This window comes from Lemur catta, chromosome 3 (genome assembly GCF_020740605.2).
Source record: "Lemur catta isolate mLemCat1 chromosome 3, mLemCat1.pri, whole genome shotgun sequence".
In the NCBI taxonomy this organism is placed as follows: Eukaryota; Metazoa; Chordata; class Mammalia; order Primates; family Lemuridae; genus Lemur; species Lemur catta.
This window is the reverse complement of record NC_059130.1, coordinates 19920720-19935906: the sequence shown is the minus strand read 5'-3', so window position 1 is coordinate 19935906 and position 15187 is coordinate 19920720. Positions and strand designations below refer to the sequence as shown.

The following is a 15187-nucleotide window of genomic DNA, read 5'->3' as shown; positions in this document are numbered from 1 at the left end:
TGAGTAATGTGATGCAATCTCACGCTATCTCACTGTGTCCCGCCTGGGAAGTGAATTGTCCCTTCCTCCAGTGGATACACACCATAGATGCTACCCACTTGTCAGTCACTTAACAGCCATCTGAATTATCAGGTCTTCCGTTGCAGTGTTTGTGTTCAAGTCACCATTATTTTACTTATCAATGGCCTCAAAGCACAAGAGTAGTGATACCGGCAATTTGGAAAGGCCAAAGAGAAGCTGCAAGGTGCTCCCTGTAAATGAAAGGTGAAAATTCCTAAGGAAAGAAAAACAGTCAAACGCTAAGGTTGTTATGATCTGCATAAGAACAAATCTTTTAGCTGTGAAATTGTGAAGAAGGAAAAAGAAGTTCACGCTAGCTTTGCTGTTGCACCTCAAACAGCAAAAGTTACAGCCACAGTGCTGGTAAGTGTTTAGTTAAGATGGGAAAGGCATTAAATTGGTGGGTGGAAGACATGAACAGAAACCTATTCTGACTGACAGCCGTCAAGTTCAGTAGTATCTGAGGTTTCAGGCACTCGCTGGGGGGCCTGGAACGTAACATCCCAGGATAGGGAGGGTGCACTGTACCACATTTTATTTACCCATTCATCCACAGAAGGACATTTGAGTTGTTTCCACCTTTTAGCTATTGTAGTCCTTGTACATGTTTCCACAACCTTCTGTGAATTTATAATTATTTCAAAATAAGATATTGAAAAATACAATCAGAAATAAAATTTATGAATTGGCTAATTCTTTCCCCTGCTCAGTATATAAACTAGTGTTTGTCGCTGACCTTTTTACAATTTCCCATCACAGAGATAATTTAACCTTCATAGGGCATATGGAAACTGATTTTCCCTTTCTGCTTTTAGAGCAGCAACATCTGTGATAATCCCGGGGATAGTACATGGTGTTCAGGGCTGTAATTACCCGGGCCCATGGCATTATTTCCAGGCTTAGAGCAAGAAATAGGAAAGGAAATTCAGAGCCCTCTTGCATTGACAGGTGATTTCAATAGAGATAATAATATTGACATTGAGCTGGCTTCCAATTCTGTAGACTGTGAAATCATTCTAATACAACCAGATAAAAATAATTAGCAGGAAAGGTGAATGCTTGGCTTTGGAGGAATCATTTGCATTGCAAATGTCTTTCCCATTAGTGGCATGGCCAGGCATCCCTCTGTCCCTCTGTGTAATGGTCTCCCCAGAACATGTTCACCCCTTCATGTAGGGGCACTGGGACTGCCTGGAGTTGACTTACCTGGCCAGTAAGTATGATCTCCTTCTGGAAGCTGCACTGGGTGGGCCTGCAGGTGGGAGGGAGGGGGTTGGGCACTCAGGGCAAGGCAGAGGCTCAGCAGAGAGGATGCATGCTGTGGCTGACACATTGTCACCTTCCCAAACTTGTTTCCAAAAAGTATCACATTGCCGAGGGGGTGCTGACAGAGGTGACACAGTCAGTCCCAGCTGCAGAAACACCGTGTGCTGAACACAGGGGTTTTTTGTTTTTGTTTTTTTTACGAAGGTCTAGGAGTTTAGTGAACTCCGTAAGACTGGATGCCAAATTTCTCTTTGTAACTATTTTTCTGGGGAAAAAATACTCATATCTTTCCTCAAATCTTCCAGGTCCATGACCCCAATATGCAGTACTTTATGCTAGTAACTGCCCAGGGAGACCGTCCCTCCGGAAGTGACTTGACCACCTGCCCACCGATGTGGCCCTTGGCCGGGGGGACCCCTCACTGTGTCAGGCCTGCTCGATCCAACCCCCTGGGAGTAGCATGGCCCCTCCCCTCCTCCGCTCTGGCCTTCCCTCGTTCTTCTTTCCTTCGCTTTCTCTTTTTCTTTCCCACCTCTTCTCGTCCTCCTCCTGTGCTCCCGCATCACTTGCCGGCTTGCCTCTCCTGCAGTATGGATTTGACATATTAATCATTACAACAACAGCTAAAAATTCCACTGCGCTTCATTAATCCAGAGGAAAATACCATGTCAGCTGGTGAGTGCTGCGGGGTACCCTCATATATCCTTCCTGGGGTCCAGGACAGCGGAAATTTCTCAGTTTCTATGAGTAACAAAACAGGAGGCCATATGGAAGGCCGCGGTGAGCCCAGGTGGTGGATGGACACAGTGGAGGTGGCAATGTCGGTGGCCTCCAATCCTTGAAGGCATTAGTCACCCATCACGGACCCTAATGGACCTTGGGCTGGGCCTGAGGACTCCACTCAGAGAGGCTGAGTTGTAAAATCCTATTAGGGTTGCCAAGACCAGAACAGTGTGACTTTAATAAGGTTAAAGTTTGACATTTTTACAGCTTTCATTATGATAAGATTCTTAGTCACATGAGGAGGAAAGAACTAGAGAGGGTCTGTCCAAAATTAGCAGGTCAGATCTCAAGGTATGGTCAGGCATGGCCTCTTGCCAGGCTCCCCAGGGGGTCCCATGTGCCGTAGGTCCGGCTTTCCAGCTACAATTTCTGCCCTGCAAGTGGAGGAAGCCCGCTCACCCATCTCTGGCCTCTGGGACGGACAGGGACATGAACTCAGGCAGCTATTTTCAGACAGAAAGAGCCCTTGGGATAAGCTGGCTTAGAGAGAAGCGAATGCCCCATTCCCTGGCCAAAGGTGTTGCCCTGACCTTGGTCTGCTTGCAGGTCACCAGCCACAGGGAGAGCAGGGGAGGCTGTTCCATTCCCAGAGAACTGATGGGGTTCGGTGCTTTAGTTCTTACCGTCCGGCCTAGAATACATATTCTACTGTTCATCTGGATTTGTCCACCCTTCAAACATCCCATCCTTGGGGAGGCCTTTCCTAATTTTGTCCTCCCTTCCTGGCCTCAGGAAGAATTCATCTGCTCTCTTCTCACTCCCACAGAGTTCAGGCCATTCTCAAGCAGCACGTATCCCAGCATGGTGAGTTCTCGAAAAAGTGCTTTTAGCTCCCCTAGACTGTCAGCGCTCCATGCAAGGTTCACCTGTGCCTTGTTTTCCTTCCTTCCTTTCCTTTCTTCCTTTTATCCCTAGAGAAGAGGTCTCATGATGTTGCCTACGCTGGTCGTGAACTCCTGGGGTCCAGCTATCCTCCCACCTCAGCCTCCCGAGTAACTGGGACTACAGTCCTGTGCCACTGTGCCCAGCTGTGTCTTATTTTTCTTTGAATACTCAGCACATAGTGCAGTGCCTGGCACACAGTAGGTGCCCAGAAATGTTGAATGAAAGAATGGTTTGGCAGGAGGCCCATCCCTTCCACTAGGAAGGCGGGTTAAATGCCATGTCCTCCAGCATGGATCATCTTTGCCCATGAAGCAGAAAGTATAATTTCTAAGCAGGTTATTAGTTTCTTGAAGGTGGAAGTTGCATCAGTTCATGTAGCTGTCCATCTACCATCATGTGTCCACTAGTGTAAAGTTTAAATGCATCAGATTTCATTATGATAAGATTCTTGCCTCATCTTTGTCCGTTATGTCATAACATTGGCTCATTTAGAAAGTTTTTACCCAAATTGGACCATTCGAATCAATAGCATTGATTACGTACCTACCCTATGTCAGAGCCGGCACTAGTCCCCTGGGAAATGCAGAGTCAAGAAGTCCCCATCCACAAGGGGCGGAGTCTAGTAGCCAAGAGACAGGGTCAAGTGGCAAGTGCCTGCGAAGGCCTTGTGTGTGCTGGCTGTGTGCTGCCACGTGGGGACACAGAGACAAAGGTGTGACACATTTCCTTGAGAAGCCTGTGGTCCAGCTGGGGGGTCAAGTCATTCACTGACAGAAAACCCCAACCACAGCTGAGTGTGCACTAGGTGCATAGAGACACCTTCGACTGCAGCCCCAGCATCACGGGCCCACTGGTTCGTGAGAGCCGGAGGAAGAATGCAGCGTGGGAAAGAAGGAGAAAGGCCTTGCCCTTCCCCAGCGCATGGGGGCTGATGGACTCCAGGGGCCACCTTGTTTGAGTGCAGAGCTGGAGTTTTTCTCTGGGGCCTGAGGCTGATCGGAACTGCCAGGGCCACTGTGGGGTGGAGCTGACTCCCCGTGGAAGCCCCCCACCCAGGGCTCCTTGGACGAAGGGATCCAGGCCTGGGCCTGACTCCCCGGGCCTACTTTGGCCCACAGTGGGCCCTGCTTCTGGCATGTGCTCAGCTCAGAACCTGGCTGGAAGCACGCTGGACTCCCCAGGGTGGTGGTGAAAGAGGTCCCGTAGGTGGGCAGGCCATAGCACGTGATGGCCAGGGACCAGGTAGCACTTGGGGGCCAGCTGGTGCTGGGGTGTGAGTGACATTGCAGCTGCCCTCCCATGGTGGCACTAAAGATGTGAGAGGACAGCCAAAGCCACCAGCGAGGAAAGGCTGTGGATTGTCCCCCACGCTTGACCAAGAGCCTGGACAAAGGGGGAAGTTAGAAAGGGTCCAAGGAGGCACCTGTCCCATGAGGAGGTGAATCGGGCTGACAGTACTACGAAGTGAGCTGCCCCAACCCTAGGCCTTTCCTGCTGGGGAAGGAGATATCTTGGGAAACGCCACTCCTGGCCACAGGTGCCCAGAGAAGCAATTCTCCTTTGCCCCTGGCCACTCCTTACGCATGAAGGAGGAACGTGACTCACATTTTCGGGGAAAGCAGGCGCAGTTAGGTGAGCCCGGTTCAAATGCCAGGCAGCCGCAAATAGCACACTTTCCTATGAATAGCTTCCCCAGCTGTTCCGGGGAGGCTGAGCCGTGCTCTTATCCAAAGTACGTTAGCGCCGTTCTTATTTATGAGCCACATCGGGAACCACCGGCCGCCTACCTTTGGCCCCTCAAGGCCAGCCTCGTGTTCTTTGTTCCCTACAGTCTCACTGAAGTGAAATATTAACCGGTGGTGGGACAAAAGGGCCTGGGAGCCTTTGAAGGCAGGGCTGACAAAGAAGCATACCTGGAGGGGGAGTTGTTCACCGACCTGGAATTTTCCATTCCTCTTGTGCTCACATGACCAGGGCAGTGTTTCCGCCAAGTCCCAACCCAAGATGGCCACCAGGGAGCCTCGTGCTCAGCGACCAGGCACGAGCCCAGCTCTTCTGAGCACCGACGCGCCTCGCCCGTGGGAACCTCAGAGGGACAGTGCGGTGGGAGCCATCAGGCCAGCCTGGCTGTGCTCTGCCTGCACACCAGCCTGAGGAAACTTGAGGAAGCTTCTAGATGTCTCAGGGCTTCTCTGTCCTTGGCTATCAAATGAGGGGGCCAGAGGAGCACTCAGATGTCCTCTGCTGCTCCAGCATTCTGTGCGTGGGACGCTGAGACCAATGGCTCCATCCACAGCTGGCTGCGCGGCACGCTTCCTTGTTGCCCATGAGGAGCTGTTAGGTTTGCGCTGCCTTGGTGCCCCCCCTGCCCTGCCTCTGCCTCTGCCCCGCTGTGTCCCGGTCTCGTTCCCTTTACTGCTCTCCCTTCACCTGTGCCTTAGGGCTGAGGCCTTCCAAGCTAGACTACAAGGTGACTGATGGTCTTTTGAATGAAGAGGACCCACCCTTGCCACTTTCTAGTTCTGCCACTTCCTAGTCATGTGACCTAAGCCAAATAATTGGGTCTCTCTGTGTATCAGTGTCTTCATCTATAAAAAGGAAACCACGCCAGGGCTTTTGTGAGCGCTACAGTGCCTCATAGATGAAGGCTCCGTAAACATGAGCCATCGTGTGTTTAAAACTTGAAAGTCCGCACATGCAAAGAACTCATTCGTCTTCCCAAAGAATTCCTCAGTCTCTGTTTCTGTGACTGGGGACACTTTCCTCCTGGTTATTGGGGTTCGGGACTTGGCATCAGCTTGTCTTTTCCTTTCCCTTGTCCCCTGCAGCAAGTGTCTCCACGAACCTTCCTTTCAGTTCCCCTGGGGTCTGAGAGTCAGGGGCAGAGGCCTGCAGGCCCAGGGCCCAGCAGGGGCTCAGCTCTCTGCTGAGATGGGGGTGCTATCTTTGGGAATCATCGGAAGTTTTACTTATACAGGCACTTCGCCGGGGGTGGGCGGGGGATCCGTTTAAATCATGGTTGATTGGCCAGGGTTCCCTGAAAGTGAGTGTGGCGCTCGTTGAGGAGGCCAAATGGACCAGGCTGCACTTTCTTGGATCTGCCACTGACCTCACTATCCAGAATCTGCCCTGCCACAGATTCATGCTCCCTGTGCACTGCAGGTTGTGCATGGGGATGTCTTTCAGGGTGACACTGGCTTGAAAAGTTACGGGAGGTGGGCACTTCCAGATAGTCCATATAATGCTTTGGGGAAAATTTTTAAAATTACTTCCTCTGGAGGATGCAGCTCTGTGGGCACCTGGCTTATGTGAAATGTGAGGTGGGTTTCAATACCCACTTGCCCCCTTGGATAGGAGACTTTGTGCAGGGTACAACCTGCCCAACCTCGAGTGAGACCTTAACTCCCAGTCCAGACCCTGGCTCTCACCCATTAGATTCCAGCTAAAGGCCAGGCACAATGGAGATGCTAACTAAATATTGCCAAATGAATGTATGAGTGAATGAACAGTGCTTCCTAGCTAGGGATGTGTGGGGTAATTGGTGCCCAAGAACTCTGATGGCAATAGAACAGGGCACTTAAGAGCATTTGCTTTGGAATCAGACAAAACTGAGCTTGGATTTTGCCCTACCTCTTAATAGATGCATGCTCTTAACTTCTCTGAGTTTCATTTCCTCCATCTTCAAAATAGGGGCCTGATAACACATACCCCATTATTGTTGTGGTGAGGATTCACTGAAATGGTCTATGTAAAGCACCTACATCAATGTTTGACCACAGGCTACACTGTAAGTGATGCCTCCTAGATAGCACTAAGGGTGGCCTTCCCCAGGGCCTCCCAGATGCTCTTGCTTTAGGGTTCCCAGACCAAGTAGCCTTTCCAGCCATGCTCAGTGTGGATCTTGGCTATGGACTGAGGTGCCTTGCAGTTGCAATGATGTTTGCTCCTGACACCCAGCCACACAAACTTAAACTGGGGCCTCAAAACCCATTAGGCACTCCAGCATTCAGTGCTTCATGTGTTTCGCAGAAAAGGCATAATTTTTGTTGGTAAAAATACAAATATCTCCTATGATTTACTGCTTCCCATTACTGTACCCCTAGTTGCTCCTTTTCTTGGTCTTGGAGACCTGCCATCATCATCGGGCTGACCTCATGCAATCAACAAAGGCAAGGAAAACAATGGCCTCTCTGCAGGACTTTGCCCTCCCATATGCTCCGGGGCCACAGATCCTACGTGCTGGACTGGACAGCGGACGTCCCCAGCTTCTGAGGAGGTTCTTTTGGGAAATGTAACACACGCACACGCTCACTGGTGTCTATTTTTGAAGCCCGCAGCAGCCGTCCCGCCGAGAGGGCAGCCAGCACGTCATCCTTCAGAGGTTGCCAGTGGGAATTTGTGAAAGGCACTGCTGGATAAATTCAGGCTAGAGGGGAAAAAAGTAGGAGAGGATTTTTCTATCAGTTGTTGGCAAATGTCCTTGGGGACCTAAAGATTATCTTGACTTTTTTAAGCCTCAAACTGTGCTATTTCAAAACACCACTACTGGCCCATGCTAACTGATCAGTGACTTTGCAGGGGTGGGCAGGTGAGGAGGGAGAAGGGTGTGGCAGAGAAGAGTGTTCATGGAATAATGGGATGGACACAGGACTGAGGATCAAAACACTTCAGTTTAATCTCTGCTTTGCCGTGATAGGCTATGTGATTGATCCATGTGACTTAATCTGCCAAGGCCTCCGTTTGTCTGTCACATGGGAGCAGCACAGGCATGTGTGGGAATTATCAGAGGTCATGGATTTGAGTGTGTGCACAGCACGTAGTGGGTGGGAAGCCACTGCCCCAGCGGTCAGCCAGGGCAGGCAGCCAGCCAGTGTTCTGGCTCTGCAACCTCTTTGCAGAGCCTAGGGGACACTTTTGAAGGAACAAAACAGAAAAGGGATCTGTAGAGGATTTGGAGCCTTATTCCACGAGGGAGCTATCTTCTTGATGATTCAGCCAGGGAGCTTGTGCTCTCCTGCCCAGATGACAGGATTTCATGGCAGGTATTAAAAAGCATCTTCTATTATAAAGCAAGTCAGTTGTGGTGGAAGGGAGGGGAGGAGGGAGACAGAGCAGGCTGGGGAGAACACGCAACCCTAGTGCGGATGTTGGGTGCGATAGTGTTGAGCACAGGGAGAGCGATGTGCAGAATGCTTGAACTGCTTCTGCACAAGAACATGGCAGGACACCCAGGCAAGCAGAGCGAGCCCTACGTATTGGCAGCTAAGCCCTGCTGATAGCCTTGGTGGAGCTCCTGCAGAGGGAGTCCTAGTAACCCCTGACATTTGGCCTCATGGCCTAATCACCTCCTAAAGGTCCCACTGCTCAACAATTGTTGCATTGAGGATTGCTTCCAACACATAAATGTTGGGGGCACATTCAAATTTCATAGGGGCATATAGTAACTCCAAAGTGACTTACTCTTTATTGGGGTGGGGTAATGCCATTAGTGATTCCAAGTAATCCTCTGATACTTTCCTTGTTAGGGAAAACTAAGAATACATAGCACATGCACACATATTATGTCTGGTGAGGGCAGTCCACAACCCTCAGGAATATGTGTGCTGGGTAAAGAGGGTGCACTGTCAATATTGGGAAGAGGTGCTACATGATTTTATACATTTAAATCTTGACCTAGGCTTAATTGTTTGCAAATAGTTTCCTTTTTATAAATTCAACTTCCTACCTTCTCATCAACCATATATGGAAGGCTAGGAGCATTCATTCATTTGTGTGTTCAACAAACGTTTATCAAGCTCCTATTGTGTGCCACGCATTTGCTTGGCACAGGGAATACAGAGGTGAACGACACAGGCCCTGACCTAGAAGTGCTCCAAGTCTGATGAGGGAGACATTTGAGGGGCAGTGAGGGTGAGAAGGATGATGTTAGGGGATTTTCACAGGACATTGCAGTGCACGGGGGTGGAATATCTGACATGCTTCCAATGCAGGGGGACGTGTGGGCACTAGAATTTAGCTAAGGGTGGAGGGGAGAAAAATTTTCAGACAGAGGCAACTAGATGTGTAAAGCAATGACTCCCTACTGCCCTCAGTGTGCCAAGAGGTGATGGGGGCCGTACCCTCAGCACACTCTCAACAGGCCACTCCAAGTAAATCCAGAATCTATGTAGAAGCAATGGGCCTAATATGCAAGTACAGCTTCCTGGTGAGGGCTGCTCAGTCCCAGCTGCTGAACGCCCCTTGTGGGTGCATGTGTGACACCCTGCCTTTCCTTCCGGCAGCATTTCTCACGCTGCCTGCAGTTGCCGGCATCCTTGTCTGCATCCCCCATTAGGCTGTCGGTGCATCATGCAGGGATGAGCCTGTCTTGGCCACTGTTGTAGCCCCAGCACCCAGCCCAACATGTGGTTCACATTAAGTCCTCAAAAGAATATTTATTCAATGAATGAATAAATACATGGAGGTAAAAGCAACAAGTTCAAGGACTTACAAGTCAGCACCTAGATTCTCTTATAATCCTTTTATAGTCTTTTAATATTACCTGCTGTGTGGACTCCGAATATAACCAGTATCCAGAAAATAATTTTAATGAATTATGATCCATTGAGTGGGAAAACTAGACCCACAGCCTAGGCATTATCTAAGAACTGGGTGATGTCTCTTCTTCCCTGTCCTACCAACAGGGTCCAGATGGAAAATCATTACTTGTGGGATGAACCCATGAGATTAATAGTTATATTCTTCACATGATAAATTGCCACTGCCTTTGATGTTTAGCTTTCAAAATAAAACTTAAAGGAATTAAGAACTGTATTATACAATCATGGATAACATCAATACAATAATCACAGGATAGTTTAAAAATACCCTACTTAAATATTTCCTGCCCATTCCAAACAGTTATGTTAAGTAATAGACACCTTAATGAAACAATATATTATTCTATTAATCTACAATATTTAAAGGCTATAGATTTTATAAGACAACAGTCTAGAATGTGTAACCTTAAGGCAGAGGTGATGGAAGAATCACCTCTGTAAATCCTGAGAACTCTATTTACTTTTTATTATGGCCCTGGGCAAGTTACTCATTCTCTCTGAGAATTTCTTCACTTGTAAACAGAAGTAATGCCTAGCCTACTTACTTCACCAGAGTTGTTGTGAAGGTCAAACGACACAATGAAAGTGAAGGTGTTTTGTGAACCGCAAAGTGCTATGCAAATATGAAGGATTATTATTGTTATTAACTGGGTCATAGTCTCACAAAAAAGGAGACATGAATAGTAATCATGCAGGATGCAAAATTGCCAGATTTCTAGGTACATGGGTGGCAGTGAAAACGGCCTTTACAAGCCCTTCCCCTCCACCAACCCAGACCTGAAGACTACAGAGCTGGGAGATGGGAGAGCCTTCTGGGAGCTGAGCTTAGCCACCTGCCGTAGTAAACCAAGACAATGTAAATATTCGACCGAAGGGTTTGTAAACACTCAACACTGTGATTAAGTCGATCTTGCTGTAATCTCAGGAAGACAGGCCTGAATGTGATTGCAAATTAGAAAGCAGGATCCTAGTGGCTTCTATTTTGCTGTCCCGTGACAACTGTGATGTGACACTGGGCCTCCAAGTGTGTTTTACAGGGAAGCCACACCAAAATTACCTGCAGGTTGCACACGGGGGAGTGAGGGGTGTTAAAGTGCACATTCCTGGGTCCCACACCCCAGAACCACTGGCGATGAGGGCGGGGAGTCTGAACTGTTAATACATACCCCAGGTTCCAGAACAACTGCTTTTTAGACTCTGCCTGGTAACAATCCACTTAGGGGCATCACTTCCTCTTAAGGCTAACACAATTTTGGAAAGATTTCAGAAGAGGAAATAAATGATTTAGGGACATAAGGACTTGTTTATAAAGAAAAATTAAATATGTATAGAATTGACTGTATGAAGTCATGACTATAGTTTATAAATATTTGAAAAGAACAAATTCAAACGGTAGACTGTAGATGTTTTATTCAGGTAGCAGACAGCATAAGTAGGAGTAATGAAAGGACAAAAGCAAAGAGAACTGGGGCCAGGCATCAAGGAAAACATCCTGATAGTTTAAAAAATGTTCTAGAATCATTTCACATGGGTAAGTGAACCAAAATATCAGTCCATTCAGTGGAAAAAACCAGTTGGGCAGCATTTGAAAAAACAATCAATTGTATGGTTAAATTCTCTCTCTCTCTCTTTTTAACTGTTGTTTTGATGTCTGAAGCTTTGTTATCCTAAGTCCTAGGAATCAAAATGATTCTTCATAAATAAAAATGTGGCTCATGAAAAATGTTTAGGGCAGGAAGTGCCTGCTGGTCCTGGCTGAGATCTAGCTGAGGAGAAGACAGAACGTTAGCAGAAAACTGCCTGGAGCACCATTCTCTTGCCTTGGACCCATCCTGGGAATGGTGTGAGCACCAAAGAAACTGACATTCATTGAGAACTATGTGCCAAGCCCTGTCTCATTTAATTTGCCCAGCCTTGTCAAGTGGGATTTATTATTTCCATTTCACGGATGAGGAAAGTTAGGCTTAAAGAGCACAAGTTACTAGGAAATGAAAAACCTGAAATTTGAACCCTCATCTGTATGACTCCAAAGTCCCTGCTTTTTCTCCTCAAGCGAGAATGGATACAAAGCACTGTGGTCATCATTGGGATTTTCTTTCTGTACATGCAGATTGCTGAGGTGAGCTAACGAGTAATAACTCATACAGATGATCAAACTCTCTCCAAGCAACCTTCATGCTGGGAAGCTCTGTGGGAAATTATTGTTCTCATTTCAGATCCTGCCATTGTCCACAAAAACTTAATGCTTTTGAATGCTAGTAAGGGCGGAGTTAGTGGGGTGGCTACTGGAAGGGGATGCTATCTGGCAATCTTTCAAGCTGAGAACCAGGAGTTATGATAATGGAAATGTGTCCCTCTGCTCTACCACTCTACCCCCTTTGCTCTTCACCATCATCTTCCTCTTCTTCCTCCACTACCAACCCATGCCCATCATTTCAACCGCCACCACTACCATCACCATGACCACTGTCGCCACCACTGCCATTATCACCAACACCGCCGTCATTCCTGTCACCACGATCACCACCATCTTTACCACCATCACGGCTCCCATGACTACCACCACCATCCCCATCACTTGGTTATGGGAAAGAATTGAGAATTGTGTATTTAATATTGTTCATCAACCTTGTTTCCATCCCAAAGAACCCAAAGAACACTCTGTGCTAGACAGTTCTTTTTATACCAGCCACACTTTGGAGAGCATGAACTATACTGATTATGCTGACATAAAAACAAAAACAGAGCCATAATTCCTCACTCCAACCTTTGCAAAACATAGCCGTGTACCAGACTGTTAAGGCTTCAGAAATCCTTTAAAGTGAAAGCAGATATAAAACAGACATAAAGAGAGCTCAGCTTTCTTCATGCACCCTTGGGACAGCCCCTGAAATTAGAGTCACCAGGTTAAAAGAAACAAAGAAAGAAGCTTCTGATAAACCCCAGACATCATGGTGCTGATTGGTGTCTCTCTGTTTCTGGCCCTGTCGGGAGCTCAGAGACAGTATCTAAGAGGCGGCTCGAATCTGCCTCACACACAAACACATGGGATACAGTTCTACAGTGAAGGCTTTACCCCACGGGGAGATCTCAGACTCAAGAATCTGCTGACATAAACAAGCGGAAAGGCTCGGTAGCAAGTCAGAACACTTGTTTTTGGAAGCTGAAAACCACTTCAGCAACAATGGTCCTCCACGCCTCCCTAATTGCACCCTTGCTGGGGAGGCCTGGGGAGCCCTCCTGGGGCCTCCGGGGGCTTGGAACCAGCTCTGCTTAGGTAAGTGCACTGTGCAAATAAGCCCTCAGGGGCCTACAGACAGGTAAACAGCTCTGCAGCTGACATTCAGACACAAACTCTTTTGAAAACGACCAATTTCAGATCCATGAGTCCAGAGGGGGGCTGGGCCTGCGCTTGTTCTAGAGAAACAGGGCCCAGAGAAGGGGTCCAGGGTGATTCACTAGTGGACCTCCAGGCAAGCAGTTGGAAAGAAGGGAGGCAGATGAGGAGAGCAGGTGTGAAACCAGCTCTGACACGACTTGAAAGGGAACGCATAATCAATAGCCAAACTGCTCCAGTAAAGACAAGTGTTGCTGATGAAGTAAAAGGAGAGTGAAAAGGGAAGAGATTGGGGAGGGAGAGAGGAGAAGAGGTGTAGGGCAAGGTGCGGCACGGAGTCAAGTGAGTCAAGTGCTTTTCAAGGGATTTAGTGTTGTCAGGGGCAAGGGGTAAAGTTCTTTGTTTTCCCTGTTCAAAATTACAATTCGAAATTAAGTTTCCAGTGACGGTTGCACAACATCGTTGATATACTTAATACTGCTGAATGGGCCACTTGGAAATGGTTAAGATGGTAAATTTCATAGGTATTTTATCAAAATAAAAGATATTGGGGAAAATTAAGTAGGATTAGGGAAAGATCCCAAGGTACTGGGGCATTTAAATCAATTAAAAAAAAATTGAAGATAAAGCCTTACTGGGAACATGCATCTGAAAACACTTGGCCAGAACCGAAGGCCATGTCTCCCCATTTTGACATTTTTTAGACAACTAACCAAGTCAATGGGGGGAAAATGTTTTAAACATAATTGGTGGGAGTTTCTCTTTTCAATGGATTGTTCTGGCTTTCTGTCTTGATTTCACCTTCTAGGCGTGGTTGGCAGGACACTTGCCCCTGTGTCTTCCCCCAAGTGTCCCTGACGCATTCAATCCTGCAAGAAATAACACTTAGTTGTGTTCTCCCGCAGCGTGGTTTCCTTCAAAGGAGAGCTTCTTCCTTCCGTGATGAGACTCGAACTCGGGTTCCTAGTGTTGCTATAAAAAGAGATACTGACTTCTAAGTGCCCTCCAAAAATTCCCTTTTTCTAGCTTGGCAGCCTTCTTGTCCCGCATTCTATTTTCTTTTCTCACCAGCCCAGCCCACAGGGGAAAGAGCAGCAGGCTTTTCTGAATCTGTTTTTAAAAAATGGAAGTGGCGGTAGTGAGGATGACTGGGACAAACAAGAAGCTTGGAAAGAATCTGCAGTGATCATTTAGCATGCTGCCCGTTGGCCAAAAGGATTATTAGTATTTTTGTTTGTTTGTTTTAAAACTCTACGATGATCTGTTATTTTATGCAAAATAGGCACACCAGAGAGGATGACAATAAGGTGAGCTTCTAAAATGCAAAATCCATTTTTCCACTGACTTCATGAGAGACCACAGATATGTTCCCACAGGAAAAGAAAATCCCCCAATAATTGGAGATGAAAATTTATCATTAGAAGAGGTTAAGTAGAGGTCAATTATGTGGAAAACATGATGATCTATTATTCTAGCAAGATTCTTCCTGCCTGGAATCAAATGATGGGGGACGGGATGATGCAGTAAACAGAGTACGGGGTTTGGAGTTAAGCTCTGCTTCTAACAGGTATTATAGTGTCAGGTAAACTAAAGCCTGAGCTTTAGTTTCTAGACCTATGAAAAGACAATTACACCTATTTTGTAGGATCATTATGAGGCTTAAATGAGACAGTGTTGGAAAGTGCTGGGTATACAGTGGGTGCTCATAAACAGCTGCTACTCTTAACCTAACAGCTCTCCTTCCTTTAGAGGTAAGAGCTAACTCACTCATGTTAGGGGCTTACTGTGTGCTGCTCGCTGGCTATAGCCCTCTACTTACAAACAATGACTACTATTTCCTGAGTGCATGAAATATGACAGTTAGGAGCTTTATGACTTGGCTGATAATCCTTACAACAACAGCCCTGCACAACATCATTCTCCCTACTGGACAGAGAAGGAAACAGAGGCTCAAGTTTTTGTAGGACAACCTTACAAGACGTGAGTCATTCCAGATTTCTCTTCTGCTGGTCACCCAGTTACGCTCTCAGGTCATGGGGATTCCTTGCAAACCTTAGATTTAGGGTTATCAGATTCAGCAAATAAAAATACAGGATGCCCGGTTAAATTTGAATTTCAGACAAACAAGGAGGTAAAATTTTAGTATATCTTGTGCAATATTTGGGACATACTTATATTAAAAAGATAATTCCTCATCCTGTATTTCATTGAGCTACCCTACTTAAACTCCACTTACAGCATTCGCCTTCTTCCATTA

The 15187-nt window shown here is 47.1% G+C and overlaps 1 long non-coding RNA gene across 1 annotated transcript; it reads right to left on the bottom strand.

Annotated features, from left to right (window-relative positions):
- Positions 1–1299: 1299 nt before the first annotated feature.
- LOC123635098 lies at positions 1300–2116 on the bottom strand. The gene is made up of 3 exons (XR_006734049.1): positions 1991–2116; positions 1859–1909; positions 1300–1312 (listed from the first exon to the last, which is right to left on the bottom strand). It is a non-coding gene; the product is annotated as an uncharacterized LOC123635098 (long non-coding RNA).
- Between the last annotated feature and the right edge of the window lie 13071 nt (positions 2117–15187).